Raw genomic sequence first — 25107 nt, forward strand, 5'->3', positions numbered from 1 at the left:
GTTCTCCTTTAGGATTTTGATGGACTCCTGTCTCACATTGAGGTCTTTCAACCATTTGGAGTCTATTTTTGTGTGTGGTGTAAGGAAAGGGTCCAGTTTCATTCTTCTGCATGTGGCTGTCCAGTTTTCCCAACACCATTTGTTGAAGAGACTGTCTGTTTTCCATTGGACATTCTTTCCTGCTTTGTCAAAGATTAATTGACCATAGAGTTGAGGGTCCATTTCTGGGCTCTCTATTCTGTTCCATTGATCTATGTGTCTGTTTTTGTGCCAGTACCATACTGTCTTGATGATGACAGCTTTATAATAGAGCTGGGAGTCTGGAATTGTGATGCCGCCAGCTTTGCTTTTCTTTTTCAACATTCCTCTGGCTATTCAGGGTCTTTTCTGGTTCCGTACAAATTTTAGGATTATTTGTTCCATTTCTTTGAAAAAAGTTGATGGTATTTTGATATTTGATATTTGCATTCAATGTGTAGATTGCTCTAGGTAGCATTGACATCTTCACAATATTTGTTCTTCCAATCCATGAGCATGGAATGTTTTTCCATTTCTTTGTGTCTTCCTCAGTTTCTTTCATGAGTATTTTATAGTTTTCTGAGTACAGATCCTTTGCCTCTTTGGTTAGATTTATTCCTAGGTATCTTATGGTTTTGGGTGCAATTGTAAATGGGATCGACTCCTTAATTTCTCTTTCTTCTGTCTTGTTGGTGGTGTATAGGAATGCCACTGATTTCTGTGCATGATTTTATATCCTGCCACTTTACTGAATTCCTCTATGAGTTCTAGCAGTTTTGGGGTGGAGTCTTCTGGGTTTTCCACATAAAGTATCATATCATCTGCAAAGAATGAGAGTTTGACTTCTTTGCCGATTTGGATGCCTTTGATTTCTTTTTGTTGCCTGATTGCTGTGGCTAGGACTTCTAATACTATGTTGAATAGCAGTGGTGATAGTGGACATCCCTTCTGTGTTCCTGACCTTAGGGGGAAAGCTCTCAGTTTTTCCCCATTGAGAATGATATTCGCTGTGGGTTTTTCATAGATGGCTTTTGTGATATTGAGGTATGTACCCTCTATCCCAACCTTACTTTCTGTTAAGTTGACTTTAGTCCTCAGACTTATCCGCTAATGAATGATTAAAAGACACTCTAACTCCAGACCAATTAAATGAGAATTGCTGCTGGTGGTTGGGGGAGGGAGGGAGTCTGAGCATTGTCTTTGGTCTTTTAAAAGAGTTCCCAGATTGGGCGCCTGGGTGGCTCAGTTGGTTAAGCGACTGCCTTCGGCTCAGGTCATGGTCCTGGAGTCCCGGGATCGAGTCCCGCATCGGGCTCCCTGCTCAGCGGGGAGTCTGCTTCTCCCTCTCCCGCTCCCCCCTCTTGTGCTCTCTCTCTCTCTCATTCTCTCTCTCAAATAAATAAATAAAATCTTTAAAAAAAAAAAAAAAAAAAGAGTTCCCAGATGAGGGGTGCCTGGGTGGCTGGGTTGGTTAAGCAGCTGCCTTCAGCTCAGGTCATGATCCCAGGATCTTGGGATAGAGCCCCAGGTCAGGCTCCCTGCTCAGCGGGGAGTCTGCTTCTCCGTCTTCCTCTGCTCTTCCCCTTCCTGCTCCTGTACTAGCTTGTGCTCTCTCTCTCTCTCTCAAATAAATAAAATCTTAAAAAAAAAAAAAAATACAAGTTCCCAGATGATTTTGACTTGCAGCTTGCTAGGACTGAGAACAGTTTTACCAAGTAAAATTCACTGTGAAGATTTTAACCCAACCCCTTGGCCATTTGATAGCTGGAGAAAGCAGAAGTTCTTTGAGCAGGGAATAAGGAGCGATACAACCAATGTTGTTTGCCCTGATACTGATGATTTAAAGTTAAAAAAACCCCACAAAACACTATGTCTTGAATTCATGTGTGACCACTGTTATCACTTTAAAAAGAGCCATAAAAATTGTTCTTAGGGACAAATCTCCAGATAGGCAGTTTTACTAACCCAGTAACTACAAAGAGAATGTTTTGGGTAGCAAGGAAGCAGGACTATTAAAGTACATTTTTTAGGCATTCATCTTTTTAGATAAATACAAAGTAATGATCTATGTTGCCTTGTCTCAGGATTGTAGCCAGTTCTTGATTAGTCAGAATTGAATCTCTCCTTCATGGGTTATATAAAATGTGCCCTGTGTTGTGGCTCCTGTCCTTTGTAATTTTCAGATGCATTCTGCCTTCACCAACATGTGCCCAAACAGAATTTATTATCATCCTTACTAAAGTTTGTGTCGCTTAATGGCATGACTGTCTTCCAGAGGACTCAGGTTTACTTGGGTATGTTAGTTGCCAGACATTTCACTGGTATAAGTGTCTCTGGCAAGCACGTTTTCTCTTCACTCTTGCTCCCAGACGTTGTGCCACATGGTGATGGAGATCCACACCTTGGCCTTGGGGTCTCTTTTGCTTTTGTCTCCTGAAATACTACCTTAATAGGTCTTCCCTCCCCCTCCTTCTACCCACACATACCTTTTTCAGTCTCTCTGTTTTACTTCATTCCTAATAACGTTTTTGGAGTTATCATCCTAAAATATAGATGGGATCGTGTTGTTTTCCCCTAATAGATCTCTTGACCATGATTCTTTTTTATGCTTGGTTCAATTTGCAAATACTCTGTTAAGAATTTATACTTCTGTGTTTATGAGACTGATTGTTCTGTAGTTTGCTTTTTTGGTAAGGTTTTTAAACTACAAATTATTTTCCTCTACTAAATATAGGACTGTGTCATTTATCTGTTTTTTTCTTAAGTGACCTTCAGTAGTTTTTATTTTTTTAAAAGATTTTATTTATTTATTTTAGAGAGAGAGAGTGAGCAGGGGGAAGGGCAGAGGCAATGGGAGAGGGAAACTCAAGCAGACTCCTCGCCAAGTGCAGAGCCTAACATGGGGCTTAATCTCACAACCCCAAGATCACCACCTGAGCCGAAATCAAGTCAGCCACTTAACCTACTGAGCCACACAGGTGCCCTGACCTTCAGTAGTTTTTACCTTTCAAGAAATTTCCCCATTCCATTTAAATCAACTGAATTTGTTGACATGAAGTTGCTGGTAATATTCTCTTATTAGCTTTTTAATGTCTGTATGATTCATAGTGATGTTCTCCCTCTCATTTCTGATACTGTGAATTGTGTTTACTTTCTTTTCCTGATTTTCAGGAAAAAGGGCTTATCAGTTTTACTGAACTTTCAAAGAGCCAGTTAATTTTCAATAAAAACATTGTTTTTATGTTTCTTGTTTTGTGATGACAGAACTATCCTTGTTCCTCATGACCTTTATAGTACATATCCCTTGTGTTCTGGTTGAGTGAGTACTTGTGTTTTACCCCTTCACCTTCCAGTGGACAGTATGCTTTTTTGGGACAAGGACTGCTACTCATTTTTGTCTTTTCCACAGTCTTGAGTCAAACTGGACTCAGCAGTAAGTGGATAACCCTGTCTTAGAAGTTGGCATAAGTTGATTTATTCTTCTGTTCACTGTCTCATGTAGAATTCAATAGTAAGTTAAAAATGTATGGAGAGAATGCTCATCTGGGACGGCAAATTTAGCCTTTTTAATAAAAAAGTTGTTTGTCTCTATAATATACAAATAATTAAGGGGCGCCTGAGTGGCTCAGTCGTTAAGCGTCTGCCTTCGGCTCAGGTCATGATCCCAGGGTCCTGGGATCGAGCCCCGCATCGGGCTCCCTGCTCGGTGGGAAGCCTGCTTCTCCCTCTCCCACTCCTCCTGCTTGTGTTCCTGCTCTCGCTGTGTCTCTCTCTGTCAAATAAATAAATAAAATCTTTAAAAAAAAAAAAATACAAATAATTAAGTTGTATTATGAGTCACATTCTTGTTCATATGCTTTAGATGATTCTAGTTTTACTTTCCTTTGGTATGTAAAAGGAGGAAGGGCTCTTCTAGTACCTTTATCTGATTTAGGACTTTCTTTTAACCTCCCTCTAAGCCTTTCTACCATGCAGTAGTGGAGATAAACGGGAAGAATTCTGCAGGAGGATATAACAAATAGATAAATGAATTGTATTACAAAAGATCCATTCTACGAGATAGAGCTCTATCTAGTAAATAAAGGCTTACCTAGTAATTTAACGTATGGCTGGAGTTACCACAGTTTTATTGATAAAATCTTTCAGAAGTGTACCTCTTGTGTAATTTGTAAGGAGAGCTGTGTCATTTCATAGCAGCTCAAATTCTGGGAAGTAGAAATATTCCCATTGTGTTTGGCCAATAGCAAATAACAGAACAGCGGGTTATTTGCTGACCTTTTCAGATCTTTATAAGATGAGGAGAAGTATAAATAAATAAAGCAGTTCTTTGATTCCTGATCAATGATCTGGTGGCTGAAGAGCAATAGAAAGGGCCTCATTCTACAGCGTGTGCAGCTGACTCCCCTTCATCTGCTTGCTCAGCCACTCCTAAATAATGATCCCAAGGGAGCACATTTGGGCTGCATCCTTCCTCTTACCATGCTTAGAAACCTTCACAACCAGCTTTGAATTCTTGAATTCTCTTATTTCTTTCAATCTTTCTAAGCTGTTTTGACTCCCTACTTCCATCTCTTGCTCCATTCTAACAGATTTTAATGTATTGATGTCTTATTAATCTTGCTGAAAAACATTTTAATTAAATCACTGTTTTGGCCCCCAATTTTGCTTACAGAATAAAAGACTCTAAACTCTTAGTTTCCAGTAAAGGCTCTTTTAGTTTCTCCTTCCTGAGGCATGGATTCATCCTCAGTTACTCACCATTTCAGTCTCAATGAGTTTATTAGACATCTGTTTTTTTTTTCATTTATTTTTTAATAACATTTTAAAACTCACATAACATAAAATTTCCCATCTTAACTGTTTTTAAGTGTGTGGCTTAGTACTGTTAAGAATATTCACATCATTTTGCAGCCAATCTCCAGAACTTTTTCACCTTGCAAAACTGAAACCCCGTTCTCTTCTCCCTCCAGCCCTAGGCAACCACTCTTGCTCACAGACATTGTACTTTGTCTCTATGAATTTGACTACTCTAGATACCTCATGTAAGTACAGTCATAAGGTATTTTTTTGAGACTGGCATATTTCACTTAGCCTGATGTCTTCAAGATTCATCCATGTTGTAGCATGTGTGTGAATTTCCTTCCTTTTTTTAGGCTGAATATCTTCTCTCTTTTTAAGAGCAGGTTTTTTATGGCAAGAGGATTGGGGATGTTGGAATGTTAAACACGTTAGAAGAATTACTATAGGTTCATGGGTAGAGTGGGGAGAAAACAGATTCTGGGGTGTTTGAAGTTTCAACTTTGCTTGTGTGGGCTAGAATATGCCACTGCAGAAAATGCCGTGCAGATATGAGGGTTATTTTGAGTTAAAGGCAGATAAATAGCAGCACATGCAAGAAGGCCACTCTGACCTTCCTTTCTCTTCCTGCAGGCAAGAGGGAAAACTCATGTGAGAGGTGCCCTTCTGATACCAGGAAGACATTCTTACCACCAGAGATGGGGGATAGAGGCAGAGAAAAATCTGTGCAAACAAACCTTATTAAACTAACTTGCGGCCCCTGGGTGATTCAGTAGGTTAAGCGTCTGCCTTCGGCTCAGGTCATGATCCCAGGGTCCTGGGATGGAGCCCTGCATCGCCATCATTGGGCTCCCTGCTCAGCAGGGAGTCTGCTTCTCCCTCTCCCTCTGTCCCTCCCTCCTACTCGTGCATGTGCTACTGCTCTCTCTCTCAAATAAATAAATAAAATCTTAAAAAAAAAAAAACTTTATTAAACTAACCCTACCTTCCTAGCCACTTTTCCAGTTTTTTGCCCCAGTCCAACCCCTTCATCTTGTCACATCTTCATAATTTACTGCTCTTCGTCCAGCCTAATGTGTAAGCTCTTGGCCCTAACGGCTTCTTTGGGTCTTCGTTTTTCTTGTGAAGGCTTCCAAATACATACAAAATTACGAAAAAAATTTGTATGCTTTTCTCCTGTTAATGTGTCTTACGTCAGTTTGTTAGGCCTGGCTGGAGACCCTAAGAGGGTAGAGGAGAAATTTCATCTCCTCTGTACTTGTTTCTCATTTACTGTTGCCTCTAAGTATCAGTAGTGCTGGGGTTTTCGTACTGTTTTTTATTTAAGTAAATGCCCATCTAAGACCCAGTTTATTTCTAATTAATAGGCATACTGATCCAATAACTGTATCTACTATCTTAGGAATTGGTTTTTCTTTGCATTGTGTGTGTGTGTGTGTGTGTGTGTGAAATTGAAGAGCTGTTAAAAGTAACGTCAATATCTTTTTGGACTCATGATAATTCACATGATTTGAAAAATGTTATTTTTTGGAGTTCTTTAAATCATTGATAGGAGTGTGTATGACAAAGTTTACTTGTTATGTAATAAAACATTTTTCAATGTAAAAAAGTTCACGTTCCAATTTGGATAGAACTTTTTTTCCCCTCTTGCTGTGTGGTAAGTATGATAGTGTCCTAGAAAGTGTTGGTTCTTGGCCTCTGTGAACCAGGACCAAGTGCTTTGGGACAAATCTGATCACTTTACACTTCCATAGTATGCCCCTACCCTTTTCTGTATATTAATTCCGTATATCAATATATATGGAATTATGTTAACATATAGATTATGTTAGCATGCCATGCTAAATGCTTTGCAGTGTGATGCAAAACTAAATCCTGCCCCGTCTCTTGCCAGAGTCTAGTTCTGTTCCCACTCACCTTCATCCCTGCCTCCACCTTCACCCAGATGACTGGGAATTCCCCAGACATGGCTTATCCTCTCCTTGCAAATCAGATTTTCCTTGCCTGGGTTGCCCTATGCTTGTTTCTGTGTATCTGGTGAAATCTCTTTGATTGGAGCCTCTGTCTGCCAGACAGTGAGTTTGAGTGAATATTTCTGAATTTTTCCAGGGATGGTATATGAATATCATCATCCTAGATGTGTAAGAGTGAAGGTAACTCATTTCCTTCCATGTATGCTTTAGGGCATTAGGAATTAATTTTTTTTGGAGACCCCTCTCAAAAAGGTCTAGTCCCAGTTTGTCCCCTTCTATTGCCTTCGTACAGATTCCACTCCTGGAGTGTTAGCCACCTTGTAATTATTTGTTTGTATATTCAACCTTTCCATTTAGGCTGAGCATCTAGAGGACAGTCTCTGTCTTATTTCTTCTCCTACCCCAGGACTTGGTACCATGCCTGATACAGGGGTGATGCTCAATAAGTATGAGTAGAATATAGGCAGGGACAGCTCCTCAGGCTCATAGTGACTTCCTAAATGTAGTTCAGCTTCACTTTTCCCAGCATGACCATAGTCCACATCATCTGTTCCCTTTTCTGTCTTTCTTTTGCCTTCGCTTTCTTTCTTAAATGAGTACCTTAATATTTATTGCCCTGTTCTCCAGTTGTCTGTGTATTCACGTCAGCATTTTCTTGCTCCTTGTGGCTGCTTTGCCTACCTAGATGGAGCTAAATGCTTCTAGTGAGTTGTTACGAATTTTTGCAAGCTCTAGTTTCAGACTGATAAGAAATAAAATTCTTGTTGATTAATTGACAGTTACATGGAAAATTGCATGAGATGATGCTTTTGCCTAACTTTATTGGGTAAAAGTAGGATTAAACCATTTATTTGAATAATAATGTTGCTTTTGTAGTATTTATAGTTTGTATGTTACCCTGTTTTCTTAGGTGATATTAATTTTCACTATATATTATTATACTTAACCTTTGAGTGTTTGCTCTATAAATTGATTTGTCGTCCAGGTGATAAAGCAGCTTCTCCCCATTCTTTTTGCATCCTTGCCTGTTTAGTATGTAGAGGTGAAAATGGATATTGGTTGTCAGTTGATGTCTTTTTGTCAAATACTATGTGCTGTGACCATAAAGAATTAATCCTTTGAGTTGGCAGAACTGCAGACCATGCTGAGAGGTCAGTTCTCTCTTTTTCAGACTCTGAAAGATGGTGATAGTGCATTTTGTCTTCGGTAAAGACCCTGATGTTGTTAGGTTATGTACGTTGGGATGTCATAATGGGTACTTTGAATGTGAGAGTGTGATTGTTTCAGTTTTGTTAAGAAAATACTTAACCAGGGGCACCTGGGTGGCTCAGTCGTTAAGCGTCTGCCTTCGGCTCAGGTCATGATGCCAGGGTCTTGGGATCAAGCCCCACATCGGTCTCCTTACTTGGTGGGGAGCCTGCTTCTCCCTCTCCCTCTGCCTGCCGCTCCCCCTGCTTGTGCTCTCTCTCTCTCTCACTATCTCTCTCTCTGTCAAATAAATAAATAAGATCTTAAAAAAAAAGAAAATACTTAACCAGATCAGAGTTTTCTAACAATATTAAAATTAAAAAAAATGATCTCCACCTCTCCTTACCTGCCTAACCTCTGAATGGAAAGGACACATTGACTATTTTGTAACCGCTACAGAATCAGCACTGGATTTTGGTTCTGTTGGCTTGTCTTTTCCCTCTTCTTAAAGCTTGAGATAAGTGTGCTTTTTTTGTTTAGGAACATGTTTTCAAAGTGTCTGAACTTGTGAAATGTTAAACTCTTCTGAGATTGGCAGGAGCTCGGTGTGTGTAGAAAACAGCATCTGCTGGACTAGATGTGAGGAGACCTGTGGATCTTGAATATCCTGTGTTCTGTTTCCTCACCACAGGCAAGCCCTCAACCTCTTACAGCCTCAGTATCTCGTGTACGCTGTTGTGAAATGGAGTGAAAGCATGAATGGAAGTATTCCTAAGCCTGCGTGGTACAAATGTGAAGGGGCATTAGTTTCTGTGTTTGATTCCTATGTTATTACTAAATCAACTCCCATTTTCTCTTGCATGGATACATTCTCCAGGCTCTTCACACCCCTTTAGAATGCACCCAACCCAAAACACTCTTTCTCTTGAAAAATTTGAGTGTTTTTTATGTGCTAGATGCTGCTAAATAAGAACACAACTAATAAATATCAAATGTAGAATTCAGATCTAGGTCCTTTTTACTCCTGAGCTTTTGTCATTCACTACTATGTATGCTATTAATTAGTAGCATTTTCTTGTCATCATTAACAACAATGGTAATCTTGACAATTTTATTATTTAGAGGTGGCTATGAAAAGGGAGCTATGGGAGGCTTGAAAAAGAAAAACGTAGAAATTTTCAACCTGACACTGTTTTAGTAGGTTTATTTGTAGTCCAAAAGAAAAAAAGAAAGAAAAAGAAAAACAGAAACAGTGTGTATTGAATACCGTGAGGGCTGTTGTGGCTGATCAAGTGGAACCCTTCCCTGCTCTGGTTAGAAAACTCAGAAAGTATGTGGGTAAATCTGCAACAGTAATGGTATATTGATGTAATTTAAAATGCACAAAATTCAGTAATACTTATAACTTGAAAGATACCAGTTTCCCCGCCTTCTTTAAAGCAGTCTTCTACATTTTTATTAGTCCTCTTTTGTTTATGTATCAGAAAAAAAAAGAGCCTCTGATTTCTTAGGAGACAGCAGCATATTATTTTCTGTCAGGGATAGGTCATTCTCTCAAGTCTGGTCGGTCATGCTTAGAATATGTTGCTTTCTGTTTATTGTTTTCTGAAACTTTATGAAATTCTTTTAAAAGATAATTACAAGTTTCCTAGAGTTAGTTGTTTACATTGCATGGTAAGGGCCACGTATGTACTTGTATTTTTATATGTGTGCTTTAGTGAACCCCCAGCCTGTGTTAGCACAGTGAAGGTTTGAATGCCGTGAGTGCTAACACTGAGTAGTCATCTCACGAATTTATCTTTCCGGACTTGCAATTTAATTATCTCAATCACTCAGACTTGGATATGGATACAGCTCCTAAGTAATACCAGCAGAGGCAGTCTATAAAATGAATGTCTGCACCTATCATTTTTGGAAATCCAACATAGGAAAAAGGAAAAAACAAAGGCCAACAGATTTGACTTTCTTCTGTAGAACTGATTGCTATTACAGACACCTGCTGTCTCCAGTGCGCACTGCCCCGCCCCTTTTTTAGCTGCCTTCGGTTTCCTCCACTTACTTTCTTTTCCAACAAATCATTTTTTGCTAGCAGCATTCTTTCAGTATATCAAATCTGGTTCAATATTTTAAGTTTTTTACTACCTTTGTTACTCAGGGTCGTTTCCACTCAGATGAATAATATTACCCAGGAGCAGTATTTTAGAACCTTCAAGGATCTTTGTTTTTGTTTGTCATTGTTGTCTTCCTCATTGTATCTCCGAGGCATCTGTTACATAAATCAAAGCTACCTTTTGAGGTCATGTAAAATGCACTTAACATGTATTTTTATATTCTCCTACTTTTATATTTTTAGCAGGTAAACCAGATACTCATTTCAGCAGAAGGTTTTTGATTTTTAATCTTTTATTTATAAAGTAATCTCTAGGTAACAGCAACTGAGAAATAAAACAAATGGTCTTGTGTTGGAAATAAATATCTTTAGTGGTTGCCTCTGAATTGTGTCTTCCTTTTGCTAACCTGTGAGGATCACATGAGATATGCATTCCTTTGATATTTTCTCACTTTTGGGTTCTATAGCCTCTTGTCTCTTTTTAGAGTAAGGCATTGCTGATGGCTCTGATTCCAGAGCAGTTTCCAGCTCCTCTAACATGTGTGTGCATGCACCTGCTTTATCATACAAGTGAAGTGTAGGTGGACTGGAATGATCAGACTCTCACAGTTAATTCTTAATAAGTATTTATTGGGGGCGTTGTATATTGTGTTAGTTCAAGTACATTGAAGAAGTAAAAATAACATCAAACTAGAGAGCAGTTTTCTATTGCTGTATAACAATTTTCCGCAAATTCAGCAGCTTAAAACAACACACATTTATTATGTCGTATTTTCTGAGGCTCAGGAGTCTGGGCACAGCTTAGCTGAGTCTTCTGTTTGGGCTGCAATCAAGGTATTGGACAGTTTACATTCTCATCTGGGGACTTGAATGAAGAATCACTTTCTGAGCTCATTAAAGTTGTTAGCAGAATTTCTTTGGCAGCTGTGTGACTTGGGGCCCCCGCTTTTTGCTGGCTGTTGGCTGGGGCCCGCCCCTGGTTCCTAGAGGCCACCCACAGTTCTTTGCCATCTGGGCTTCTCCAGCATGGCTGCTTCCATCATTAAGCCTGCACAGGGAGTCTGTAGCTGCAGTCTGCTGTGGTAAGATGGAGTCTCCTGTAATGTAACACAACCATGGGAGTGATACCCTGTTACCTTTCCCATATTGTGTTGATTGGAAGAAAGTCCTGCTTCCACTGAAGAAGAGGGGATTACACAAAGGCTTGGGCACCAGGAGGTGGAATCATTGGGATCTTTTTGTCATTTTAGGATCTTTTTGCCACAGACAAGATATAAATAAATGGGTGAAAAGTAAACCTTAAGTGATCAAAAATGGTACATTTTATTGCTTAGATACTGTGTTCATTGCAGAACTGGATTAGCCAGATTTGAAGCAGGGCTGTACTGTGCATGGCACTTTGTTGAAGCATGGTCTCTTTGTTGACAAGACTGTGTGCAAGCTAAGGATGAGGTCTTTCTCACGAGTCTGTGTCTGCCATTCCAAACACACCCACATTTGGTGTGGAGGCCTCAGTGGAGGCCAGAATTTTTCTCCCCACATTATATTCATTATGATTTCAGAATTGTCATCAAACTATTAATATAGTTGCTTTTGTTTCAAGTAGCAAGCAATATAGGCATCAAAGATAAGTTTCTTGTTAGGTTGAATAAGAGTCTCATTACAAGAGTAGTTTAGGCATGTATAGAAGATAATTTTTGGGGGGATTTACATATTCTTAGCAAGGTGCTGTATTTTCAGGTATCACAATAACATTAAGGTTTCTTTTTCTTCAATTTACTGAGTTATTTAAATAGATAATGAACTTATTTCTTTTGAATGTTTTCATCTTATCTTTACTCCTACTTAATACTAGGTCTTGTTTTACATTGCTGAGTTGATACCATGAATTTAATGAGTTAGAGCAGTGTGACCTTTAATTTTGGATATAGATTAAAATCAAAGATATCAGATTTCTCAGTGTCTTGCTTCCGCTTCTCACTTTGTTTATGCCAGTATGATTTGATTTAATTTCAAAGATTTCTGGATTAAAGTAACATTTCTAATATATTTTTATTCTTGGGAAATACACATGGCCAATTTAATAGTGAAAGAAGAAAAACTTGGTACTTGGAGATTTTTTTTTTTGAAAGTTAAGTTTGTGGAATAAACCATAGTCTTTTTACAAAGAATTCTGTTTATACATAAAAAAAAATTTCCATTAAGAACAAGAACAAAAAGGGTGGAAGGGACTTTAGTAAATATATCTTTTCCCTTGGAAGCCCATTTGATACCGTGGTAGAGTCATGGGAGAGAGCATGGTGTGTATGGGGAATGTCTGGTGCCCGGGCAGTCCCTCCGTTTGTTCGGTTATTCAGCTACATTGAGCACTTACTGTGTGTCAGACCCTTCGCTCTAGTACCAGAAAATCGACAGTAAACCGGGTGGTAGCGGTCAAGGCTGCCCCACGTCAGAGGTAGATACATAGATGGTAAATAAGTAAACAAGATGAAGTACAGGATAGTGCCATAAAGGACATACACTGGGAGCTGTAGTACGCAGGGTGCTGGAATTAGGAGAAACCTTTTATGGAGAGGCCGCTTTAGAGATGGTGACAAGCAAAGGCTTCTCTGAGAGGGAGGACATTTGATCTGAGTTTTATTGTGTTATCAATAATTAAGTCCTTTCTGTAAAGGAAAACACAACTCCTTCATTTTGCATTAAGGGCATCTTTATATCATCTAATTATCTCATTGGACATACTTAACTATATGGTCAGGAAGAAAACTCTAGGAACTTACTGGGACTCTAGGGGACAGTAGTTTGACTGTGAAGAAGTTATGCTTTATTTTAATATTCTATTCCAGTAGACTCATAATTTAAGAATCCTCTTAGATTTTTTAGGCAGGAAAGATTTAAGTAGCTTGGTTTTAGATTGTACTTGAACTTTCTTAAGAACATGGATTTCTATTACCTGATCTAAATCTAGGCTAAGCATTAGGCTTGGGTTGTAAAGAAACCACCATTGAGGTGGTATATATTACTATTAGGTTCTTCACAGAAGCCAGGTAGAAAAGGGACACATATACCAACTTTGGTAGTTGGGACAATTACTAGTTTCACTGCTGAAGGGACAGTTGGAAGCGTTTTGCTTATAGAATAGCAGTTGCAAGTGGTGATTGATTGCTACTGGTCTGTCTCCAGCTTTACCACTTCTAGTTTGTAATGGATTCTCATAATGGGATTTTTCATCATCTGGGAAGTGTTTCAAATTTTTTTTCTTAACTGTCTTGATCCTCACCCTTCTGCACCCTTTGAGCAGTTTTTCTAAGGTCATCCTGCTGTGTATCTGTGCATTTAGTGGTCATTTTGTAAAAACTTAATCCTTGCCCACATAAAAACCAAATACATTTTTTTTTATGGTACCCACATAATCTAACAAAGGACCCGTGTGATTTTTGTTGGCCCAATGGAGGAATTTCCCTTTATTACTTTAGAGTAGTACTTACTATGTATTGACAGACCTTCCTTACTTTTATTTAATACATAGAATTGAAAACACTTGTATTATGCAAGCAATATATATGAAGTACAAACTTTACCCTAATCTTGAGTCTAAACAAAGGAATTAGCTTTTATTTTTAGTTTTTGGTAATAAGATTGGTTTGTACTGTGTAAGTATCTAGATGGCTTAGTTATTCACTTCTCTCAGATAGTATGTGAATTATTCTGCCCATATCAGAGTCTGGTAGGTGTTTTGCGATTTTGCCTTGGTTGCTCTGCAGTGTTGTCCTTTTCATGTATATTAATACCTCTAAGGTTAGTCTTTTGTAAAAGTACAGCAACAGTTTAGTTTGTAATATAGTATTGTGTGCAGACAGATACTCTAGCAGTTTTGTGAAAATAGGAGTGAAATTTTCTGTCACAGGAATCTATAAATCCTGTTGTGCAAACCAGAAAATCAGTGCTTTGTAATCCTTATGAAGGTTGCTCCCATCTTCAGTTAGTATCCCAGTGATAATGTACCAGTTGAAAAAGTACCAGCTACATTTTGAAAGAGATCTTCCTGTCCGTCCCTCTGCCCCTCCCTCCCACCTTCCCTCCATCCACCCATCTGTCCTGTCATTCATGCTTACATCTCATCAGCAAAAGATTTGACATGGCTCACTTTGAGGAAAAAAAAGAGAGAGAGAGAGGGAGGCAGAGAAAGGTAATGAGAAGAAAATGTAGTAAATGAAAGTCTGGTACAGGGAATATATTTGTCTCACTGAACACAAAAGTCAAGGGCAAGCATGTGCGGGTGCACACACACCCATACACACACAGAATGCCTATATGGTTACAATTAGGGCATGTATATAGTTTTTACAATTGAGTAGAAGTTTATGTCTAGTATTCCTGATGGCCAAATTGAAAAGGAAGGCAAAGGTTTAACTTCAGTCTAGCTATAATAGAAAATAACACTTTTTTTTTTTCCTTAGCAAATGCTTGTTTTTCCTAGCATTGATGTTACAATATTGTTTGGGGCAACTTTGAGTGATATTGTGGTAGACAGTTAAAATGGTGAACTGTTAAATAACCAGTAAAGCCCATTTCAGATTTCCTTTAAGTATTCACTCACAAATATTTAGTGAGCAATAATGCTGATTGATTAGAGTAGTGGGAGGCAGAAGCCATACTGTAGTGATTGAGAGATGAGTAAAAGGTGAAGATGTAGAGATGTCTGGGGTAGACTTAAAAGTAGTTTGACTTTGATGACAAGAAGGTAATAAAAAGGATCTGAAGAGCCTCCTCTACCTCCTGGTTTTATATTTGTTGACTTTTTGAGCATACATACCCTGGAAGTGAAGATAGAGTAACCCATGAGAATAAACAAAGCACTTCCAGATTTCACTGGAAGGAAGGAAATAAAGGATAGGAGTGAACACCAATAAAGATGGGGGTAGGAATGGATGGAAGAATGGGATTTGGAGGAGCTGTGTCTCCGTTTGCTTGATTCGGTCAATAAATAGTTAACTTCATGTACCAGGCAGTGTGTAAGGACTGGAGATACATATGTGGCTCAGTCCCCCCCACTCATGGAGCTCACATTCTAGTGTATGTGTCCTCCACATATTAGCCCCTGGGTAGTGGTAGTTTTCTCATGTAGCAGTGTCTGGCATGGTGCTTGGCATACATAGTAGGCACCCCCAAAATAAGTTAATGAATTCCTTTGCATTTATTTTCTACCCTTTGGTATCTGATATTTAAGGTTATATAGCCACATCACTTCACTTCTTTGGCATAGCAGGCATCTCAAAAAATTTTTCTTTATTTAAGTAATCTCTACACCCAGTGTGGGGCTCGAACTCACAACCCCGAGATCAAAAGTCACATGCTCTTCCAGCTGAGCCAGCCAGGTGTCCCCAAAATTGGTTGGTTTAATACACAAGTAATACAACTTTTAAGAAGTAAGAAGTAGTAATAGAGTTTTTTAAAAAACTAACGTCAACACTATTGGTAGCCTTTCTTTTATGAATGGTTACTGTTTTGAGTTTTTTGCAGCTTGGAATACATTTTCCCATAGGTCATCCATAGATGTTTGTTTAGTGTTCTCCCTGTATTAAGGACTTAGTCTGGAAGAAGAGATGAGTAAGGTCATGTTCTGTCTGAATAGATGGACATTTTAACCACAAGATATAGGACAATATAGTAAGTATGAAAATAGGTTATGAAGAAAGTGATATGGGCACAGGGGAGGGGATGATTAATTATGGTTGGATATTTGATAAAAATATTGATAAAAATCTGTTCTATTTGTGATTGATAAAAATCTGTTCTATTTGTAATGCAGTAGTACTTGTAAATTTTACTAGGCAGAACTCGGGGCCCCAGAAGGGAGAGTAGAAATGATTACTTTTCATAGTCTTTTCTTTTGAATGCATAGGTTTTAAAAAAAATTTGGGATTATTTGGTACTGTTTTAAGCATGATTCATTAGAACAGTGATGACAACCTCTGTGGGGAAGAGTAGGAGTGTACCCAATTGTATTTATAGATAATTTATAAATTTGTTTTGGAGGGCTGGTGTGTGAGGGAGAGGAAGAGGGAGGTGAGGGGGTGGAGTGGGGAGAGGTTGATTGAGAAGCAGAGATTGTGTTGGGAGCTCTGCTAACTTTTTGTTTAGAATTGACTGAAATCAGGACACTTGACTAAATTCAGGCTCCTATTAAAGCTTCTTAAGTGTAAACTGTTATTTTTACATGGAATCTGTACTTTGTTTTATTTTGAATTTTTCTCATAATGATGTACACATACACAAATAAATGCATGGCTAGACACTCTGGGAATTTTAACAAACCACCAACCCCTGATCTCCATCTCCCCCCAAAATGCATACCACACATTTGTCATTCCTCCTTTACCTTGTTATGTATATTTTCCCCATAGCCCTTAAACCTTCCAGGAATTATTCCTTGTCTGTCTCCAATGGAATGTAAACTCTCCAAGGGAGACATTTTTGTCCGTCTTGTTTACCTCCTACAGAAAAGGTAAACAGAATACTTTCTACAAGATATTTTTGTTCACCTCCTATAGGAGGTCACCAGATTTTGTTGACTTCGATCAGTAGTTGGGCCACTTGATATATTGGATAGGTGTATATTGGCCATCGTTTTTGTACTCAGCGTGTGCCCAGTGCAGCCTGTGTCTGTGTTGGGATGGTGGGGGCTGTGGCAATATACCCTTTCAACCTGATTTCACACCTTGCACAATTACATTGTGGACATAGGTAGTATGTGTAAAAATCAGGAAATAACATAAGACCTTATAAAGTTAAGTACTAAACTATAGTAGGAATTGATCAAAGATCAGCATGTTGGATTGGGTAGGAGAAGGCTTCATGGCTTAGGTGGAACTTGGCTTTAAATGGATGAGGCAAGGGTGAGGAAGGATGTTCTAGAAAAGGTACCCCCATGATACCCCCTTGTTGAATTTTCTCTAAAATTACTCCCATTCCTCAGGATTTTCTTTTTATCTTTTTAAGATTTTATTTATTTATTTTGAGAGAGAATGTGGGGCGGGGAGGGGCAGAGGGAGAGAGAGAATCTCCGGCAGACTCCACACTGAGCATGGAGCCATATGTGGGGCTTGATCTCATGACCCTGAGATCAGGACCTGAGCTGAAATCAAGAGTTGGAGACTTAACCGACTAAGCCACCCAGGCTCCCCCAGGACTTATTTTTAAAAAGGAGACAAACTAAAAAAGTTACCACCTTCTACCATGGTCTGACATATACCACGTAATGAAATTTAAATGTTATTTTGTAATGTAACTATTTGTGTACTATCTTTTCTCAAAGGAAAAAATATGTTGGACTTATTGTTGATACTACCTTAGAGATACTTGTTAAAAAGCAAGCAGACAAGGGTGTGTTTTTCAGTGAGTAGGAAAGAATCATCAGAAGACTTAGTATGGCTTTTAGTACCCACTTAGATTCTCTCATTAATTTCCCACCAGTTTCCCATTGCCTTTATACCATGGAAATGACAAGTGATCCTACTGAATTTTAGTTAGGACAAATAGAGCAAAGGACAGTTATAAAAAGGGAAATCTAGGGAAGAGAAGTTAACTCCAAATGTGATGAAGAGAGAGCTGGGTAATAGAACTGTTTTTGCTGCATATTCGCTAAACTCTTTTTGTATACATTCAAATTGTATGTTTGTTGAAGATCTTCATGTTTTTTGTTAATATTCACTTGTCCTAAAATTTTTCATACTGGTCCTAGTTATATGTAAGCATGTTACTGTGTTCCTGTTTTTCTCCTAGGAAAATTGTCGATCATTTTGCATTAATGGCCTGCAACCAACCTGCTCATTAATTTCCCTGTTGCAAGTGGTTTTTGCTAATACACTAGATATTATGTGTGGAATGATCAACAAAATCAATAAATAAGACATTAAAAAAATCCAGCTGTCTTTCCGGGTTTGTTAAACAAATCATTATACACTGATACTCTGCCTTTGAAACAGGCTTAGTTCTTGCCCAGAGACCATCAGATCTCACTGTTTGATACTGTAAGTAGATAATTAATTAGCTGCCTTTGTTGATAATAGACTTTTGTCCTTCAAAAGTAAATTTACTAAATCTTCCTTTTTATAGCACCTGAAGGGGGTGGGAGTGTCAGTATTTCATAGATTTTTGATGAAATAGACATGTCAGCTTGTTACTTGCACTGATTTACAAGTACATTTATGTTGTAATAGACAACACTTTGTTGCACTTTTGTTATTTTTAGGTATTACCACCCTTTATCTACTTGTATGTGTTCTTCAGTGACTGTTGACCAAATTAATTGAGGCATGTGTGAAAAGATATAAAATGAAGATTTCTGAAATTGTAATAAAAAGACCATCATAAAAAAATACCATGAACAAATACTTGCTTTGTTTATGAATAGACTTCCCAAGTGGTTCTTAAATTGGTATAAAATTAATGATATGTTTTTAGAAACAGCCAAAACTATATGTACTTTCTTCTTTATTAATATTGAAAATACTTGAGTATGCATAGAATCTAGTATCCTGATAGCAAGGGGGGAAAAAAAACTGAATTATGACATGTTTCTTGCTCAAAACTTCTATTCCTTCTCATATTCAGGGTAAAATCAAACTCCTTAATGTGTTCTGCAAGGCCTTACGTAATCCAGAATCTTCCCGTGTCTCTGGCTTCTTCTCCTACCACTCTCCAGCTTGCTCACTCTTATCTAGTTGCTCTGAATTTTTTTGTTTCTTAAAAACAATCTGCCAAGGAGGGCAGATGGAAGTTGTATTAAGCACTGCATGCTCAGCATGCAATTTACCAGGAAATAAAAGGACAGCATAGAGCATTGAGGGACAGAATGCTTTTTCCTATACATGCTATGCTTTTGAGATTTAAGAATATTAGAGGTCAGGTTTAGTAGTCCTATCTATGGTCCTTCTATGAAAGCAGAAAGGACACTTTTAAAATGCATTCCTTGAAGGATTCTTTTCATTTTAAAGAAAACATTTGCTGTCCATCAGTTCTTGATTTCAGTTTTATGGAGTTTCTTGAGTATTGTTTAGGAAAATTTTGGTTGTCGGAGGAGGTGTTTCTAAGATACTGTGGCTGTGTGTGGTGTCACAGTAAGAGCTCAGGCTAGCCTCCCGGGGAACGTGGAGTTCTCGCCCTAACTTCGCTGTCACTGGCCCTGTGGGTTTGAAATCCTCTTATCCTGTGCGTGTATACATGGTGCTTATGTCTCTGAGTGATCTCGGAAGGTCCTTTCATCCTTCCACGTTCTGTACTTAATCATGCCAGTGTCTTTTATCACCATTATATGGCTTTGTAGACCACCATTTTATAAATGGTGTATTTTTAAGAATATCCAATTTTAAATAATTAGACATCATCCAGGCACATTTTGATGAAACATGGTACAGTGGGCTGGCCTTTGACTCTTCATTTGGTATTTTTTGCTTAACTAACATTCGTATACAATGGAAGGCAGATCTTGGAAATTTTACTGTACATGGAGTTGTACACATGGCTTGGACGGGGCATAGTAGTGATACTTATTATTTCTCTTTTAGTTACAATACATCCCATGCATATCTTGTGATTCACTAATGTCAGTCAGTGTAGAAAAACACCAGACACCGGAACCACGTATAACCAGTAGCAGTGGTTGCTTTGTCTTGGGGGGCTGGGCAGTCTGCATTAGCATCTCATCAGTGTCTTGCAGTAGGGTGTCAAAAATGGCTAACTTAACCAGGTACCAAGCCCAATTGGAGTTTAGTGTATATCTTAGTTCTGTTATTGTAGTTCTTTGTGAAGGGTTTAAATCAGAGAGAGGTTCTGTTTCTGTAATTTAGAGTATAGATGCATGAGTTTGTGTGTAATTTTTTAAATTGGCGGTTTGCTGAATAAGTAGTATTATATGACCTGTGTTTGTTAGACTTTCATGATGAATGAATTTTCAGAAACTCTGCTTTAGATTACACTAACCAGACTGCCAGGTGATTTGTTAATATTGTAGCTGCTGGAGCCAACTGTAGAATTCTTAGTTAAACCTGTAACTAAATATTGTTGAATGTTACTTTGATGCTATTTCATTTTGTTCAAACAAATTCTGAATAAATTAGCTGTTGGTACCTTCTTGCCGAGTCGCTGCTATCACTTGGAAGGAAGGTGATAGAGGCCAAAACCACTCAGGTGCTCCCCCAAGGAGAAGTGTCATTGTCATGCTGCCTTACCTTAGTTGCAGAGCTGCTGTCCCAGGTCTTTTTACTTCGTTCCTTACCACTGGTCCTGCCTCCTTAATTCTGTTAACTGGATGGCCATGTGATACAAGATAGCTTTTGTTTTTAATACTACTGTTTTGTTTTTTTTTTTTGGATGTAGCTTATAATATTTCTAAGTTATAGAAGAATTTCAAAAGTTGTAGGAGACAACAGAAATTGATGTAGCCAATTTGGACCCAAGTTAGAAATGAAATCCATACTGTCATTTTTTGAAGTCTAAAAAGAGAGGAAAAAAGTGTGTATCAGGCCCTGTTTCTCTAAATTGCTTCCAGCTGCCTGCTTCCTAATATAGAAATATTTATTAAAGGTGGCAGGTTAAAAATTGGTTTCCTAAGGCAAAATATGACTGTTTCCATAATTTTGTTAAAGAACAGGAAGCATCTGAAATTTCACGTCTGTGGTAGCTTTTTCCATTTATTTATTTATTTACTTATTTATTTATTTATTTATTCATTCATTCATTTATTATTAATTAATTATTTGGTTTGTTTTTTTGGGGAGGGGTATGGTGTGGAACAAATAATACATATTTCCTGGCTAGCAAAACAAAATAGTAAACAGCTTAGACAATTTCAGTGAACTAAAGATGATTTCCTCACGTAGTGAATGAGAAATAGGAAACTATTCTTTATGTGTTCCAACAGGATAAAGGTGTTCAAAAAGGTAGAAGGAAGCATTTAAGATCATAAGTAAGACAAAGACAGTGATGGATCTGGCTGGCCATGAAACTCAGGGATGAGGCTAGAAGTAAGGAAATAAGCAAAATAAAATACAGGTGGGTGGAAAAACGAAATTGAAATCTTACCTAGACTAATTGGAGGCAATAAAAGATTTGAAGAATTATTAGACTGAAATGCTATAAAGAGGCTTTTTAAAATAGAGGAAAAATTTGTTAATTCTGACATTGTTGAGAAAGGCGAATATATTGAAGGAAAAAAAAACACTGTTGTTTGAGGGTTTGGTGGGGGAACTTTTATGTGAAGAGTAAGAGAAGGAATTGAGGAAAATAGAAACCGTATTGGAGATATATCAGAAACTTATTTTTCTGAAAGCATTCAGTACTTAAGGTGGCAGGTACACACTCTCAGAAGAGTTTATTAGGGTAGGAGCATATTCTGGAACGTATCCCAGGTTAGGCCTATGGATTCAGAAAGCTAGGAATCCAGAAGGAGGAATCTATTAATCAAAAACTGCGTAGAATGGTTGTGCCTTATGATCCTCCATAAGCAGAAGGAGGGAAGTCCACACAAAGCTGAGATCACTACATATCTATGTAGTTTTTGGTCTGGTGGGACAAAAAAGAGCAATTTTCAGTTGTCTGCTTTCCTGTTTATGTTGACCTGTTAAGATGATTTTTAAAAGAATCATAAATATTTTGTAATAAATATGTTGTCATGTTTCTTAATATATTGTAGTATTCATTAACCATTTTCATCACTCTGTACATTAGAATTGCAGTTCACAGACTACAAAGAAAATAGTAGTGCATGGTCTTATTGACCATACAGAACAGAGAGAGATTAACATTTACTTATGGTCTGTTTCTTAATGTAATCAGAAGGACTAATCTAGCTTTGAAATGTGAAGAACTTTGAAAGGATATGTGGACTCTCATCTGTATAATTTTGTGTTTGAAATAAACATACATTATCTATAAAATATAAAAAATTGGGAAGGATTTCTAGAATGGGTCTTTAGGCTGTTTTAGGATTATGAAGTGCCGGTACCAAGTAATGAGACAAGGATCCTACACAAATAAGTTCTGTTAACAGCTGTGATTCTCATCAGAAAGGAATTCGGGTTTGGGCCTTGTAATTTGGAATCGCATATTCAGTATCTGACATTTATATTTGGATGTGAAAACAGTTGTTTTAAAAACCATTACAAATAGTGTATCAGAAAGTAGAATCTGAATAAAATCTTTCTTAATGGGCCATGAACTGGAAAGTTGAAAAAAGGTATAAGTTTCTCAGAATATCAATTTTCAAACATTCTTTCAAAATTGATAGAAACGTAAAAGGCACATACTGAGTCAAATTATGATGCTGTAACCTAAGACAGTTTGAACAAAAATCAACTAAGCATTGTGGAGTGGGGACAACAAAGTCAAGTGCCCTTTGATTTAAATTGTGCACCCTTGAACAAATTGCTGAATTTATCTAAGCTTTGGTTTTCTAATTAAAAAAATTATCAGGGACCAGATTTGACTTGTAGTTGTTATGAGCAGTAAATGAAGTAATGCTTTATTCCACTGAGAATTTATTCACTAATTCTTCTTTCAAGAAATACATGCTGAATGTTTCCTGTGTGCCAGCCTCTCTGTGATGCCCTGAGGACACGAATTTTAATACAAATGGTCTTAACCCTTGTGGAGATTACAATCTGTTAGGAAAAAGAAAACAGGAACACAAAGGACGACTATGTGGCTTACTGTAATGGGGGCAAGAGTGCATACAAAGTCCATTAACAGGCCGCTCTAATACAGTCCACTGCAGAGGTGGTGATTACTGGGACTTGGGGAGAGGGGCACTAGCTCTTGTTGTTCTCTCCAACTCTTTCATTTCCTATTTTTATCAATATGGCCAAATTTATGCATATTTCCAAGGTTTATTGTAGCTTGCCTTCTATTAAACTTTAAACAATAAGATTGGTAAATGGGAACATTTTGGAAAAAAAAATACTGTGAGATTGATTAGACCATTTTATAAGATTATTTCCATAATTTATAATTTATAAGCACTCCTGTTTCTAAAAGATCCTTTTAGTTGATCTGCATTTAGAGGTCTCTTGTCTCCTTCCTGTCCCTTGCATGGCCCACCCTGGTCCCCCTGCTGCAGCCGCTGTGTAATTCTAGGACTGCTGCTTTGTCTTACCTGTACATTTGTGGAGGAGCTCTGAAAAGAGAAACTGTTGCTGTAACATCATTTTATCTATTTTTATTTATTTTTTAAAGATTTTATTTTAGAGCGAGAGAGAGCACACAAGCAGGGGGAGGAGCAGAGGAAGAGGGAGAGGGAGACCGTCTCCAGCAGACTTCCCGCTGAGTGTAGAGCCCGATGCAGGGCTGGATCCCACGACCCTGAGATCATGACCTGAGACGAAATCAAGGGTGGGATGCTCAACTGGCCGAGCCGCCCACACGCCCCTGTAACAACATTTTAAACAGAAGTCCAGTTGTATTCTAGGTGGCTCTTTATTTTTAATCGTAGTAAAATACGTCTAATGTAAAACGTACTACCACCTGAACCTTTGAGTATAGAGTTCAGCACTGTTAAGCACATTGTAGTTGTAGTTGTACAAGATTTCACAAACGTACTTTTTCTACTTACTGGTGGTGGTGTTTTTATTTCTTTTTTCTCCCTAGCTTTATTGAGGAATAATTGATAAGTACGATTGTATGTAAAGTATACAATGTGATTTTGTTTGTATGGACAGTGTGAAATGACTACCGAGATTGAGTTAATGCATCCATCACTTCACAGTTAACTTTTTTCTGTCTGTGATGAGGTTGCTTAAGGTGTATTCTCAGCAAATTTCAAGTTACAATACAGTTTTTTTAGCTGTAGTCACCATGCTGTACATGAGATCCTCAGTATATTCATCTTATAACTGAAAGTTTATACCCTTTCACCTACATCTCACAATTTCTCCCTCTTCCCAGCCCCTGGCAACTACCACTCTATGTTTCTTTGAAATTAGCCCCCACTTTTTTCTCTTTAAATATTCCACATATAAGTGATACCATACAGTGTAGGTCTCTGACTTACTCCACTTAACATAATGCCCTCCAGGTTCATCCTAGTGTCACCAAATGGCAGGTTTCCATTCTTTCTCACGGCTCAGTAATATGCCATGGTATTTGTATACCATGTTTTCTTCATCAATTTATCCTTTGACAGATACTTAAGATGGTTTTTCATGTCTTGACTATTGTGAGTAATGCTGCAGTGAACATGGAAATGCAGATATCCCTTTTAGAAACTGCTTTTGTTTCCTTCGGATTTATACACAGGAGTGAGTGGTATTGTTGGATCATATAATATATGATATATATATAATATATATCATATAATATATGATAATATAATTTTTTGAGGAACTTCCATTCTGTTCTCCCCTGTTGCTGCACCAGTTCACATTCCCACCAACAGCGCACGAGGGTTCCCTGTTCTCCACACCCTCGCCAACACTTGCTACCTTTGGTCTTCTTGATGATAACTCTCCTAATAAGTGTGAAGTGCTGTCTCATTGTGGTTTTGATTTATTTCCCTCTCCTAGAAGAAAACATAGGGAAAAAGCTCCTTGACATTGGTCTCGGCAGTGGTCTTTTAGATAAGACCCCATAAGCACGGGCAGCAAAAGCTGAAATAAACAAAGGGACTATATCAGACCGAAATGCTTCTGTACAGCAAAGGAAACAAAAAGGCAGCCTGTGGACTGGGAGAAAATATTAGCAAAGCATATATTGAATAAGGGCTCTCTGAGATATAGATAAGGAACTCCAAAGCAAAAAACCCAAATGATCCAATTAAAAAATGGACAAAGGACCTGAATAGACTCTTTTCCAAAGAAGACATACAAATAAATGGCCAATAGGTACATGAAAATGTGCTCAACATCACTAATCATCAAGGAAGTTTATTTCTTTTTTTTTTTTTTTTTTACATTGGATTAAGTTTTATAGGAAAAGAGAACTAAAATGAGTTCCATAAGGGAAACAACTATGAAAAATTCCTGACTT

At 37.9% G+C, this 25107-nt stretch overlaps 1 protein-coding gene across 3 annotated transcripts in view; it reads left to right on the forward strand.

Annotated features, from left to right (window-relative positions):
• DDX10 (DEAD-box helicase 10) overlaps positions 1 to 25107 on the forward strand; it is a 266086-nt gene that overhangs the window by 112045 nt on the left and 128934 nt on the right. The window lies entirely within an intron of this gene.

The sequence above is a fragment of the Phoca vitulina genome, unplaced genomic scaffold (assembly GCF_004348235.1).
Source record: "Phoca vitulina isolate PV1807 unplaced genomic scaffold, GSC_HSeal_1.0 scaffold38, whole genome shotgun sequence".
NCBI classification, from domain to species: domain Eukaryota; kingdom Metazoa; phylum Chordata; class Mammalia; order Carnivora; family Phocidae; genus Phoca; species Phoca vitulina.